We start from the raw sequence: 11,708 nt of genomic DNA, 5'->3' as shown, positions 1-11,708 counted from the left end.
ATAATAGTCCCAAAGTTACATCTGTTCCACACAAATATGGTATCTTCTCATTCGTACTGTTAAACCTCTTTGACTGTAAAGAATCGTGAAATTGAGATAAGCTCTTTGAGGCAAGACCTGTCTTTTATTTCTGTGTTTGTGTAGTGCCTAGCACTGTGAAGCCCTGGTCCATACAATGGACTTCTAGGCACTACAGTAATACAAACAAATAACAGAAAGCACTAGTTACACTAGAGAAATGAACCCCACAGTCTTGTAAATTTCCTGCTTGATTAATATTTTGTATTCCCCCTCACAGAATCATAGAAATGTAGGGCTGGAAGGGACCTCAAGAGATCACCTTTTCCAACCCCCACGCTGAGGCAGGACCTCATAAACCTAGACCATCCTTGACAGGTGTTTGTCCAACCTAGTCTTTAAAATCTCCAGTGATGGAGAGTCCACAACCTCCCTTGGACATCTACTCCAGAACTTGAAGTTGGAAAGTTTTCCGAATATCATTCTAACCTATATGTCCCTTGCTGCCAATTAATCCCATTACTTCTTGTCTTATCTTCAGTGGACACGGAAAACAATTGATCTCTGTCTGCTTTATAACAGCTCGTAACATGTTTGAAGACTGTTATCAGTTCTCCCCTCAGTCTTCTTTTCTCATGTTGGGTCAGTCACACTCTGTGTCCCATACTTGGGCCTTGATTGGTTGATACATATGCTCTGCTCAGATATTCCCCTATAGACTGTGTTGACCCTCTGACAGAGTGGGATACATCTGAGTCAGATTGTAAACTGTGTTTTGTTTTGTGACCTCTATTTTGTAGGTACTCCATAGTACAGTTTATGGGGAACTCATGTTTAACACTGCCCAAGGCAAAGTTATGATGATGTGTTCCAGACAGTTACCCTGCCCAGGAAAAGTGCTTGAAGCCTAATTGAAGGACTATGACTGAAAAGCCAGCACAGAGCAATTTGGGACCATCATTTTGGATTGTCTCCTAACAGTTGGCCCAAAGCTAGGAAACAATGGCTTTTTCCATACAGGGGCCTCAGCATGGCTGGAGGATCTGCAGCTTCTCACCTGGCCAAAGGGAGAGAGACTGTTTAGCAGAAGGTGCTTCTCTGAGGAGGAAGGCTGTGTGTCACCACAGGCAACAACTGACTGGAGAGAGAGGAGTCAGGAGGGACTCAGCCAGGCCTGAAATGTTGACAAGGCCTCGGAGTCACAGAAGGTCTGAGATCACACATGGGAGGGGGGCATGTCAGGGTCTTGTTATTTTGCAAAGGTCTGTAACTCTCTTGCGCTTTTTAGGAGTAAAATGTCTGTGCTGAACAAATTCCTTTGCTAAGCTTGTGTTCCTTGTTCTTTTGACACGTTGTCCCCGAAGGAGTTAACTAGAAGCCAGCTACAGCCTAGGTGGGGCTGAGGGAGTGTGTGAAAGGGACTAGGGCTCGTGAGGCCTGAGACTTGGGTTTCTGGGGCTAAGGCAGCTGGACTGTGGAATCCCACGTCTCAAGGAAGGGCTCAGACAAGAGTTCTGAGCTGGAAGTGAGCCCTAAAATCCCAGAGATAGAAACAGTGACTACTTAGACCCAGTTGGCTTGGAAACATGTGGGACCCAGCATTTGGATCCACTCACAAGAGGCTGGTGCCTGTCCAGAATGGAACCAGATCGGTTGTAACAGACACAGATGGCAGAAATTATTTATCCCAACACTGAAGTTAAAATACTGTGCATGTTGGGCATCTATAGCATGTCACCTGGCAACAACTTATCTATAAAAAGTCTCTCAATTGACTTCCAAACTGGAGATTCAGTCACAAAAGCAATACTACAACTACCTGTTGTGCCAACTGCACTTTGCCTACAGCAATAAAAAGTAATAAATTAATTCCAATTAAAGACTCTGCAGAGATTCTAATAGGCGATACTAGCTAACACAGGGAAATTTCCCCTCTGCCTAATTCTGCACCAGGACAATCCCTGCAAACTGATACGTTTTCACGCATGCGAAAAATCCCAGTATTGCCAACCTCAAATGTGCAAAAATCATGAGATTGGCTTTAAAATCATGAGATTATGTACAAATAATAGATTTTTATTTGTCTTCTGCGTTTCTTTTTGAGCCTTTAGCGTGCGTTGGGGTCACATTTTGATGCTTTTTCCACAGCCACAAGGGCTAGAAACTTACTTTTTCTTTAAGAATGAAGGCTGAAATCATCACATATCCATTTGACTCCAGGAGCTGGGACTTTAAGGAAAACAATAATTATCATGAGACTCATGACAAAATCATAAGAGTTGGCAAGATTGTCACATAAAATTTATGTGACTAAACTTTGACAGACTGGGTCTTTAGCAACTCAACTTGCCTCTTAACTGTCCTGGGGTTTTATGTTTATGGCATATACCAAGAGAAGTTAGATAAAAACTAATGATACTTGCTGGAAGGTTGCAATGTGACACAACTTTATTTCTTAGAGTTCACAGTGATAACACACAAGAACCCAAAAACAGAGAGACAAAACAGGCTGCTCCCTAATACCCATGGCAAGAAAAATTCAAAGAAACAAGCATGATTTGTCTAAAAAAGCCACCCAAAGCAACGGGGAGTGGGTTAGAGAGCAACGTGGGGGCATAGGGCAGGATTTGGAACATCACGTTGTGTGTGGGGCTGGGGTTTACATCTTTGCGTTATGGGTATGGGGGCGGGGTTTGCGTCTTTGTGTCATCATGCTGGGCGTGGGGTCAGGGCATAGGCCAAGGGGGAATAAAAGGCTCAGAAAAAAAGAGGCCCCAGAGTTAAATGGAAAAACCCTGCAGGCCGAAAGCAGGTAAAAAACCTCACTCTGTCCTTAAAAGGTGAGCCCAAAAGTCATTTATGTTAAGCCACGTGGCAACCTAATCATCAAACACTGCCCTACAATGCTCCTTAGCCTGCAAGCTGGCCCAGGAAACCCCCTAGAAGTGTGAAGTGATAGTTCACAATTGTAGAGATGAGGTGGAGGCGGTAATATCTTTTATTGGACCAGCTGCTGCTGTTGGCGAAAGAGACAAACTTTTCAGCAAGAAGAGCTCTGTGTGGCTCGAAAAATCCACACACGCCCCCAAGCACAGTAGCCATGCTGACCTAACCACTGGTATAGACACAACTAGATCGAGAGAAGAATTTCTTCTGCCCACCACCTGGCTACAGTTTCTCAGTGAGGTGGTGTTCCTAAATCGACAGAGAAACCCTTTCTGTCGCTGCAGGCTGTGTCTACATTACAGGGTTATGCTGGCATAGCTACAGCACCTTAGCAATGCTGCTGTAGTCCCCGTAGTGTGGACATAGCCCTAGTCTCATTGAAAGACAATGGGACTTAGGTTCCTAAATGCCGAAGGCCTGGTCTACACCTAAAACGTAGGTGGACCTAGCTACGTCACCCAGGCGTGTGAAAAATTCACACCCCATGAGAGATGTAGTTAAGCCAATCCAAGCCCCGGCAGAGACAGAAGTATTCATCCCTCAGCCTAGCTACCACCTCTCGAAGGTTGGAAAAACCCCTTCTGTCGATGTAGCAGCTGTCGACGGTGCTGCTGCAGCACTTGTAGTGTAGTGTAGACACACGCTGAGTCTCTTTTGACAATGGGACTTAGGCACTTTTGAAAACTTCACCCTGGGCTGTAACTCTCACTTCCTCTTGTGGCCAGTTGGAGCCCATGTTGGCTGGGCTCCAGGGTGCTGGGCCTGGCTCTTTCTGGTGAACCTTTTGCGTGACTTCGGGCTAAGAGGCAGGAGTATTTTCATGTCTTAGGCACTAATGGGCGAGAGAGGAAGGATGGTCCAGTTTGTACAGTACTAACATGGGATGTGGGAGAACATTCCCTGCTCTGCCACAGCCTCTCTGTGTGACCGTGGCCAAGTCACTTAGCATCTCTGGGCCTCAGTTCCCCAGCCAAACAATGGAGATTGTAGCCCAGCCTTGCTTCAGAGGGATGTTGTGGGGCACACAGATGCTACGGTAAGGGGGGGCCAGATACATACCTCAGAAAGAAGGGTTAGGGGATGAGTATTATTTCCACCCAAAGTGGATGAAGCTAATTGTTTTGGTCCCCCTGCATGTGACATGTCCATAAGAACAGCTATACTTGGTCACAACAGTGGTCCATCTAACCCAGTATCCTGTCTTCCACCAGTGGCCGGTACCAGATGAACAGAACAGGGCATTTACTGAGTGATCCACCCCGTAATCCAGTCCCAGCTTCTGGCAGCCAGATGTTTAGGAATACCCGGAGCATGGAGTTCTGTCCCTAACCATCTTGGTTAATAGCCCTTGAGGGACCTGTCCTCCATGAACTTATCTCGTTCTCTTTTGAACCCTGTTATACTTTAGGTCTTCACAACATAGTTGGCAACAAGTTCTACGGGTTAACTGTGCAACTGTGCGTTGTGGGAAGACATACTTCCTTATGTTTGTTTTAAACCAGCTGCCTATTAATTTCATTGGGTGACCCGCAGTCTTGTGTTATGTGAAGGGATAAATAACAGTTTACAGTTATAATATGCAGTTTACAGGCATTTCACTCTTGTGACTGTTCCTTTTAATTTCCATTTAACCAGCCTCCTCATTTTTGTATAGTTCCTGTTTTTGAAGTTAAATACTACTGTGGTGGGTTTCTTTGGTATTTTCCTCCCATAAGGATATTCAATTTAATTAAATTATGGTCACTATTACCGAGCGGTTCTGTTAAATTCACCTCCTGGACCAAAGCCTGTGCGCCATTTAAGATTAAATCAAGAATTGCCTCTCCCCTTCTGGGTTCCAGGACTAGCTGCTCCAAGAAGCAGTCATTAGAAATTTTATCTCTGCATCCTGTCCTGAGTTGACATGTTCCCAGTCAATATGGGGCTAGTTGAAATCCCCCGTTATTATTGAGTTTTCTGGTTTTGTAGCCTCTAATTTTCCTGAGCATTTCACAATCACTGTCACCATCCTGATCAGGTGGTGGGTAGTATATTCCTGCTGCCTTACTCATATTATTCAAGCATGAAATTTCTGTCCATAAAGATTCTATGGGACAGTTTGATTCACTTAAGATTTTTACTATATTTGATTCTGTGCTTTCTTTCACATATGGTGCCACTCCCAGACCAGCATGACCTACTCTGTCATTCCTATATATTTTGAACCCTGGTTTTATCATGTCCCATTGATTATCATCATTTCACCAAGTTTCTGTGATGCCTGCTATATCAATATCCTCATTAAATACCAGGCACTCAAATTCACCCATCTGAGTATTTAGAATTCTTGCATATAGGCCACAGAGATGGGGCATGATATATTATTCTACAAATAAATCCTACATCTGAAATACACAGATGGGAATCTATCTAATCTATCTAGGTATTTATGATGTGCTCATAACCATGGCATCCAAGCACCTAATCTCACAGTTATGCTGAGTAAACTCAGATACTGGAAGAGGTACAGAAGGCATGGATTCACATTTAAACATTACCATTTTCCTTGGACCTAGAGACTTTCAAGGTACGTACTCCAGAAATAAGTTATTATGGCTCTTATACTAGCTAGTTAATGGGCTAAACTCTACTCTCCTTTATTAAGCCCAGTGTAAATCAGGATAAACTCTGTGGATTTCAGTGTAGTTACTCCAGATTTACGTTGGTGTAACTGTAATAAGAATCAGGTCCAATGAACTGCAACCTCTCAAACTGACGGAAATATAAGGACTGAGCCATTCACCTTGGCAAGTGGCGTTTCCTGAAATGATTTCCCATTTCTGGGGTGCAGTGGGTTAGGAAAGAGAGGAATGATTCTAGAGACTAGTTCCTTACTCTGAGTAGAAAGCGAGGTTCAGCCCTCTGGCCATCTCGAAGGGAAACATGTGAATCCTCCTCCTGTTTCCTTAAGGGAACTAAAACACATGCTAACTTCTTGGGCTGAGGGTACAAGGTATACTTCTGAAAACCCTGTGCCTTCCTGCTTCTGCTTCTTCCAAGGGTGAGCATCATATGCAAGAAAGGCGGAAGGGAAGAGAGACTGAGAAAACAATAGCCCCCTGAAGGAACAGATTAACTTGTTCCATGTATGGTTACCAAAATTATCTGACCTGCTTATTTCTCAGGTGCTCCGATTTCTGGACATTCATGTTCGAATCTGACAGCTGACACTCTGCAATGAGTAACTGCTTTCAGCACAACTGCTAGCAAATACTCACACCACTGTCAGATACGGACTCCAACGGAGTTCAAATCTCTAGCTCTGCTGCTCTGATCTGAACTCATTGGTTGAAGAGGTGGCTATTTTTGCTAATCTGACCTCAGTTTTACAGCAGCCTGTCCAATGAACTATTGTGTAATCCCCCTTTGTGAGTAAGAAGCTAACTTTCCATGCCTGATTTAGCTAACTTTTAAAGTATCCAGGACTAAAACATATGATTGGTGAGACAATATGGCCCCTTTTTGGTACTGATCCTTAAAAGGTACACTGGAGAACACTTCATATTTCAGACCTTTTCCTATTGACACATCAGATAATTAAATGGAACAGGACTGGAGGGCAGGATGATTCGGGAAATAAATTTAACCTCATCTTACTGCAATTTGTTACCTCTCTGAGGGCAATGAAATTAATTTATTAATCATGAAGCTTAAATAGGTCCATTTCTTTCAAGCCTTTTCCCTAGAAATGTTTACTATTAAGTCATTTTTAATTGATGAATATTTTCATTTTCTTCATTACCAATCCCTGATTTCAGATCCCAAAGCTTTTCGAACAAAACAAAGAAGCAAACAAAAAGCCCTGGTTTTTTCTGACATTAATAGTTCTTTGAATTTTTCCAGCACCTTCCCTCTGTGGTTCCCAAAGCAATTTGTACACATTCATGAACAGTGCCATTGAGAGAAATTCGGGGACCAGGTACCCCATGTTCGCTAGGTCCTCATCCCCTTCCATTTCGCCACCATTTCACCCCAGTTACAGATGTGTTGGGGCCCCCACTACAGTTGTCTCCCCTTTCATTCCCTCTCATCATCCCTGTTCATGAATCAAGCCTCATATCACCCCAGAGATGCAGTGTCGGTATAATACACATGTTTTTTGAGAGGGGTAAACTAAGGCACAGACAGAGAAATGAAGCAACTTGCCCAAGGTCACACAGTGAGTCACCGGTAGAGCCAGAAATTGAACCTAGAAGTTTTGACTCCACGTGTCCCCTTGTAACTATTAGACAAATCTGACCCATTCCTTTTTGAGTTAATAGAAATTCTTGCCCATTCACACATTTGGTTTTAAATTAAAGCACTAGGATGTTTCTTTTCACTCAGGGCTTGTCTACACTACAGGTTGTGTGAGTGTGAATAAGCCACTGCTCTGAGCAACGTAAGTTACACCAACCTAAGACCCAGTGTGGACAGCTTTCCTGCCCGCACAGCTACCATCTCTCGGGGAGGTGGTTTTATTATGGCAACGGGAGAGCTCTCTCCCACAGGCATAGTGTCTTCACCCAACACGGCTGTACCACTGTCATGCTTCTAGTGTAGACTAGCCCTCAGACTCGCTATTTCTCACAGGCAGGCAGGGGCTAGCTAAAGTTCTGGAGGACGGCTGGATCTGGAGCTCCGATGTGCTGCTGAGTGGAGTTTCTCAGATGAGTATGCAGAGTGCGTGAGAAGATGGGAGGGGATTGTCTGAAGCCCATGGTGGAGTAATCAGGGGTGAGGAGTTTTTGGCTTATAGGTGGAAGCTGGGTAGGGATATGGGACAAAATAAAGGAAGTTTGTGGGACCTTAATTACGAATTTTCTCACTTTTGGCTGTTTGTTTTTTACAGAGTTGCCCCGAGCTCTGCAGGGCTATTCAGCCACACATCTTCCATTACAGGAAATTAGACATTCATTGAAAATAAAAGCCTTCTAAATTAAAAATGAATGTAATATTTGTGCCTAAGTGCCCTACCCGGCTTTGGGAATGTCAAGTGCTGGTTTGAGATTCATTAATATTTATTTACAAACCTAGGTCCTGATTTTGCAAACACGTAAGCACATGAGTAGTCCTAATAATGACAGTCAGACTACTCAGAAACTCAAATGCATTAGTGTTCGCAGCGCCAGGCCTCGCTGCATATTCATGTCAAGTCAAAAATCTTTATCAAACACATTTATTTCTGTTCTTTCAATACTCCAGGGAAAGGTGAAAAATCAGATCTGCCTGTTCTACTTGGAGAGAGCCAGCAGTTCTGGAAAATTCCTTCTTGACTCCAATTTGGATTAAAATAATTGCATAACGAAATGAACAATTGTAATGAAAGCTCTTATAGCATGTGATTTGCAACGTGGGCCCTATCAGGTAAGGTGCAGAGCATTAAGTTCAAAGGGAACTAATGATGCTCATTACTTCTCAGCACCTTGTAGCAAGCGGAAGCTCATCTAGTTAACTCCTGGCTCACTGGGGACCAGGGAGTCCTTGCACCATGTCATATCTAGAGACATTACAACTAGGGCTGGTCGAAATGTTTCCGCTGAATCTCTTTTTTGACAAAAAATTGGGGTTTTGATCAAATTAAATTTTTCATGGAAAGTGTGCTTGCTGCATAAAATTCTGATTTCTCGTAAAAAGACTGTATGCCCCAAAACCGAAATAGTTCAATTTGTAAATGCTTCTGCAGTGCCTCATGGGAACCATAGATAGGTTACACACACCTGCCAACATTTCACATGGCTAACATGGGACTCAGCACTACTTAGGTTTGACTCATCTGCCTCTCTGTAGATAGAGACAGAGGGGCAGATGGGTCAGATTTGATGGATGTTGTGACCCCATGCGCTAGGTGACAATGCCACTTGATTTGGGGGTCAGGGGCCCAGGGTAAACCACCCCTTTTGTTTCCCTCATCCAGGGTGGCCATGAATGTGGGAAATGTTCCACTTCCGGAGTTTTGGGTGTCAAAGCAAAACTGTCCTGTGAAACCGGGACTGTTGGGAGGTCTGGTTGCCTCACGTCCCAGTGCTTTATGAGCTGGGTTCCTCTGATGTTTTACATTCCCATGATGCACCATGCCCAGGGGCACCCATGATGCACCATGTCTCCTCTCCAAAAGTGGGGAGCTTGGGGAGCTGCTGTCTGCTCAGCTGCAGTGCTGACGCCTGAAGGAGAGCAGTGGCTGGCTTCTGGACCTGGCTCCAGCAAGTAAGTATTGGCACCACCATCCGGGAGGGAGGGGAAGAGATCCTGTCCGCCCCCCCGGCTCTGCCCTGCTGAGCCCTGATTGCCACGGCCCTGGCCCCTTGCTCTGGGGACTGCCCCCCCACCCCCGCACCTCTGTGCCGCGATGGTCCCAGCCCCTCGCTCCGGGGACGAACCCCCCATCCCGCTATGCCCAGATTGTCCCCACCCTAGCCCCTGACACTGGGGACTGATCCCCCCTTGCCCCACCATGCTCTGATTGTCCCCACCTCTTGCTCCAGGGGCCACCCCCGGCCTCCTGCATTACCCTGATTGGGCAGGCAGGGCAGGCTCTGCATCAGCTCCTCCCAGACCAGCTCTGCAGGTGAACCCCAGGGGAGGGGAAAGGGAGAGTGAGCAATGGGCGGGGGGTGGAAAGCAAGCGATAGAGGAAGGGGGGAGAGGAGTGAGCAGGGGCAGGGCCTGGGGGGAGAGGCAGGGTGGAGGGGCGCAGGGATGTTCAGTTTTCAGCAATTAGAAAGTTGGACACCCTCTCACCACATTCAGTTTAACAAAACGCCTCCGCCGGCAGGCAGCTACCTCTGAATAGCTCCTGTTCCTTCCCAGCTGCAGCCATTCAACTGCTCCCCCGCTGGTTGCCTGCGGCATTGCATGGGAGGCAGGAGAGTAGCTCTGGCTACTCTGTTACTTGCTGCCCCACAGAGAGCAGGACAGGAGCATGGCTGGCTCTGCCAGAACCCAGAGAAGCACCTAGCACAGGACGGCTCCCACAGCCACCTCAGGCAGTCGAGGAGAGAGGAAAGGAGGGGGAAGTGTAAACCAATAAACAACTAGTTATGGCTCCCTGATTCCCTGCCCCAGCCCAGGTTACAGCAGCCTGGAGGCTGCTCTAATTTGTTCTAACTGGTTATTGCTCCACAGAGACTACACACCAGGGACAGCCAGAGCACACCAGCACTCCCTCTGCCTTCTCCCAGCACACTATGACACAGCCCCTGTGGGGCTCCTGTTGGGGCTGTGGGGAGGGATGTGTAGCAGTCAATTCTGGACCTGCAGATGATCCTCTTTATGGGGAGAATCCGCAGCAGTGGTTTCCACTGTCTTTGCAGCTGCTGAGTGGAGCAGAGTGGGCCAGAGCATCTGCCCCAAAGTATTGATTCTGGACCCTTGACTATTTTGAAATAATACATTTGGGCCCTGGATGAAAATGTTGGCCGTCACTGCCACAGTATGCAATGGACACAGGTACGAGAAACATTGTTCGAAAATAAAATGGCATAACCAGGTGCAATTGATTCCAGGCGGTGTGTCTCCTCTTTACTTCAGGAAACCCTGTTATCCCATAGAGTAGAGGCGCTTCCACTCTCACTGGAGTTATCCACTGACTTCTCTTAATGCAGAGAGTGATGGAAGCAGGCTCACAAGTCGGGAGTCCTCTAAAAACCTTCCCCAAACCAGAGCACAAGAAAGTGGAAAAAGAAGCCCCCTGCTTATTATATAAGTATTTTTCCTTTTAACAACTGTTTCTTTTCTGTCTCTTTCCTTTTTTAAAAAAAGCTTGAATTTCCCATCTGTCCTTCCTTTCAATTTTTTCATGTCCCAGGCCCCGATCCTTAACGTTAACAGGATGACTCAAAGGCTTAAAGTAAAGTACGCAAGTAACTGTTTGCAGGATCGGAGACTAAACATTAACAGCTCTATCCTGGGGCCATCATCAGGCAAATCTCTAAAAGATTTTGATGGGAGACGGAGTTTTGGTTGAGCAGAGTTGCAGTGCTGGCACCTTATGTTTCCTTCTGCTTTCCCTATTGTTCAGTATTTCCCCCTTTCTGTTTAAAAATAATTGCCTTGGTTTTAATTTCAGATTTGATCCTGTTCTTTTAAAAAGATTGAAAAATAAAAAGGCTGTTTATGTATCAGCTTTTCTCTTTCAGTCCCCCCCCCTTTCTTTTTTACACATCTCTCCTCTTCACATTTTTATTTCATGTAATTATTTATTTTCTAATACATGTACACACGCTTCTTTTATGTATTTCCCAACACTGGCTGGTATTGTATCCACTCAGCTGCAGAGATGAAGTAGCAGCAACTCTAGGTCAGTCATTGTTTTTTTACCTTTTAAAAATATATTAGGATGTTAAGTATATTAGAAACAACAAGAATCCTAAATATGGTATTGGTACATTGCTAGATGGAAATGGAAGAATTATCAATAATAATGCAGAAAAGGCAGAAATATTCAATAAATATTTCTGTTCTTTATTTGGGAATAAAACAGATGATGGACTTATCATATGATGGTGATAATGACACTCTTTGCATTCCACTAGTATCTCAGGAAGATGTTAAAGCTATTACTAAAGTTAGACATTTTTAAATTGGCAGGTCTGAATAACTTGCATTCAAGAGTTTTAAAAGAATTAGCTGTGGAACTCACTAATGTCAATTTTCAACAAGTCTCAGAACACTGGGGAAGTTCTAGAAGTCTGAAAGAAATCCAATACCGTGCCAGTATTTAAAAA

This window comes from Emydura macquarii, unplaced genomic scaffold, assembly GCF_026122565.2.
Source record: "Emydura macquarii macquarii isolate MOO-44397 ecotype Brisbane River unplaced genomic scaffold, CSIRO-AGI_Emac_v2 contig_1230, whole genome shotgun sequence".
NCBI lineage: Eukaryota > Metazoa > Chordata > Testudines > Chelidae > Emydura > Emydura macquarii.
Note: the sequence above shows the minus strand (reverse complement) of the source record.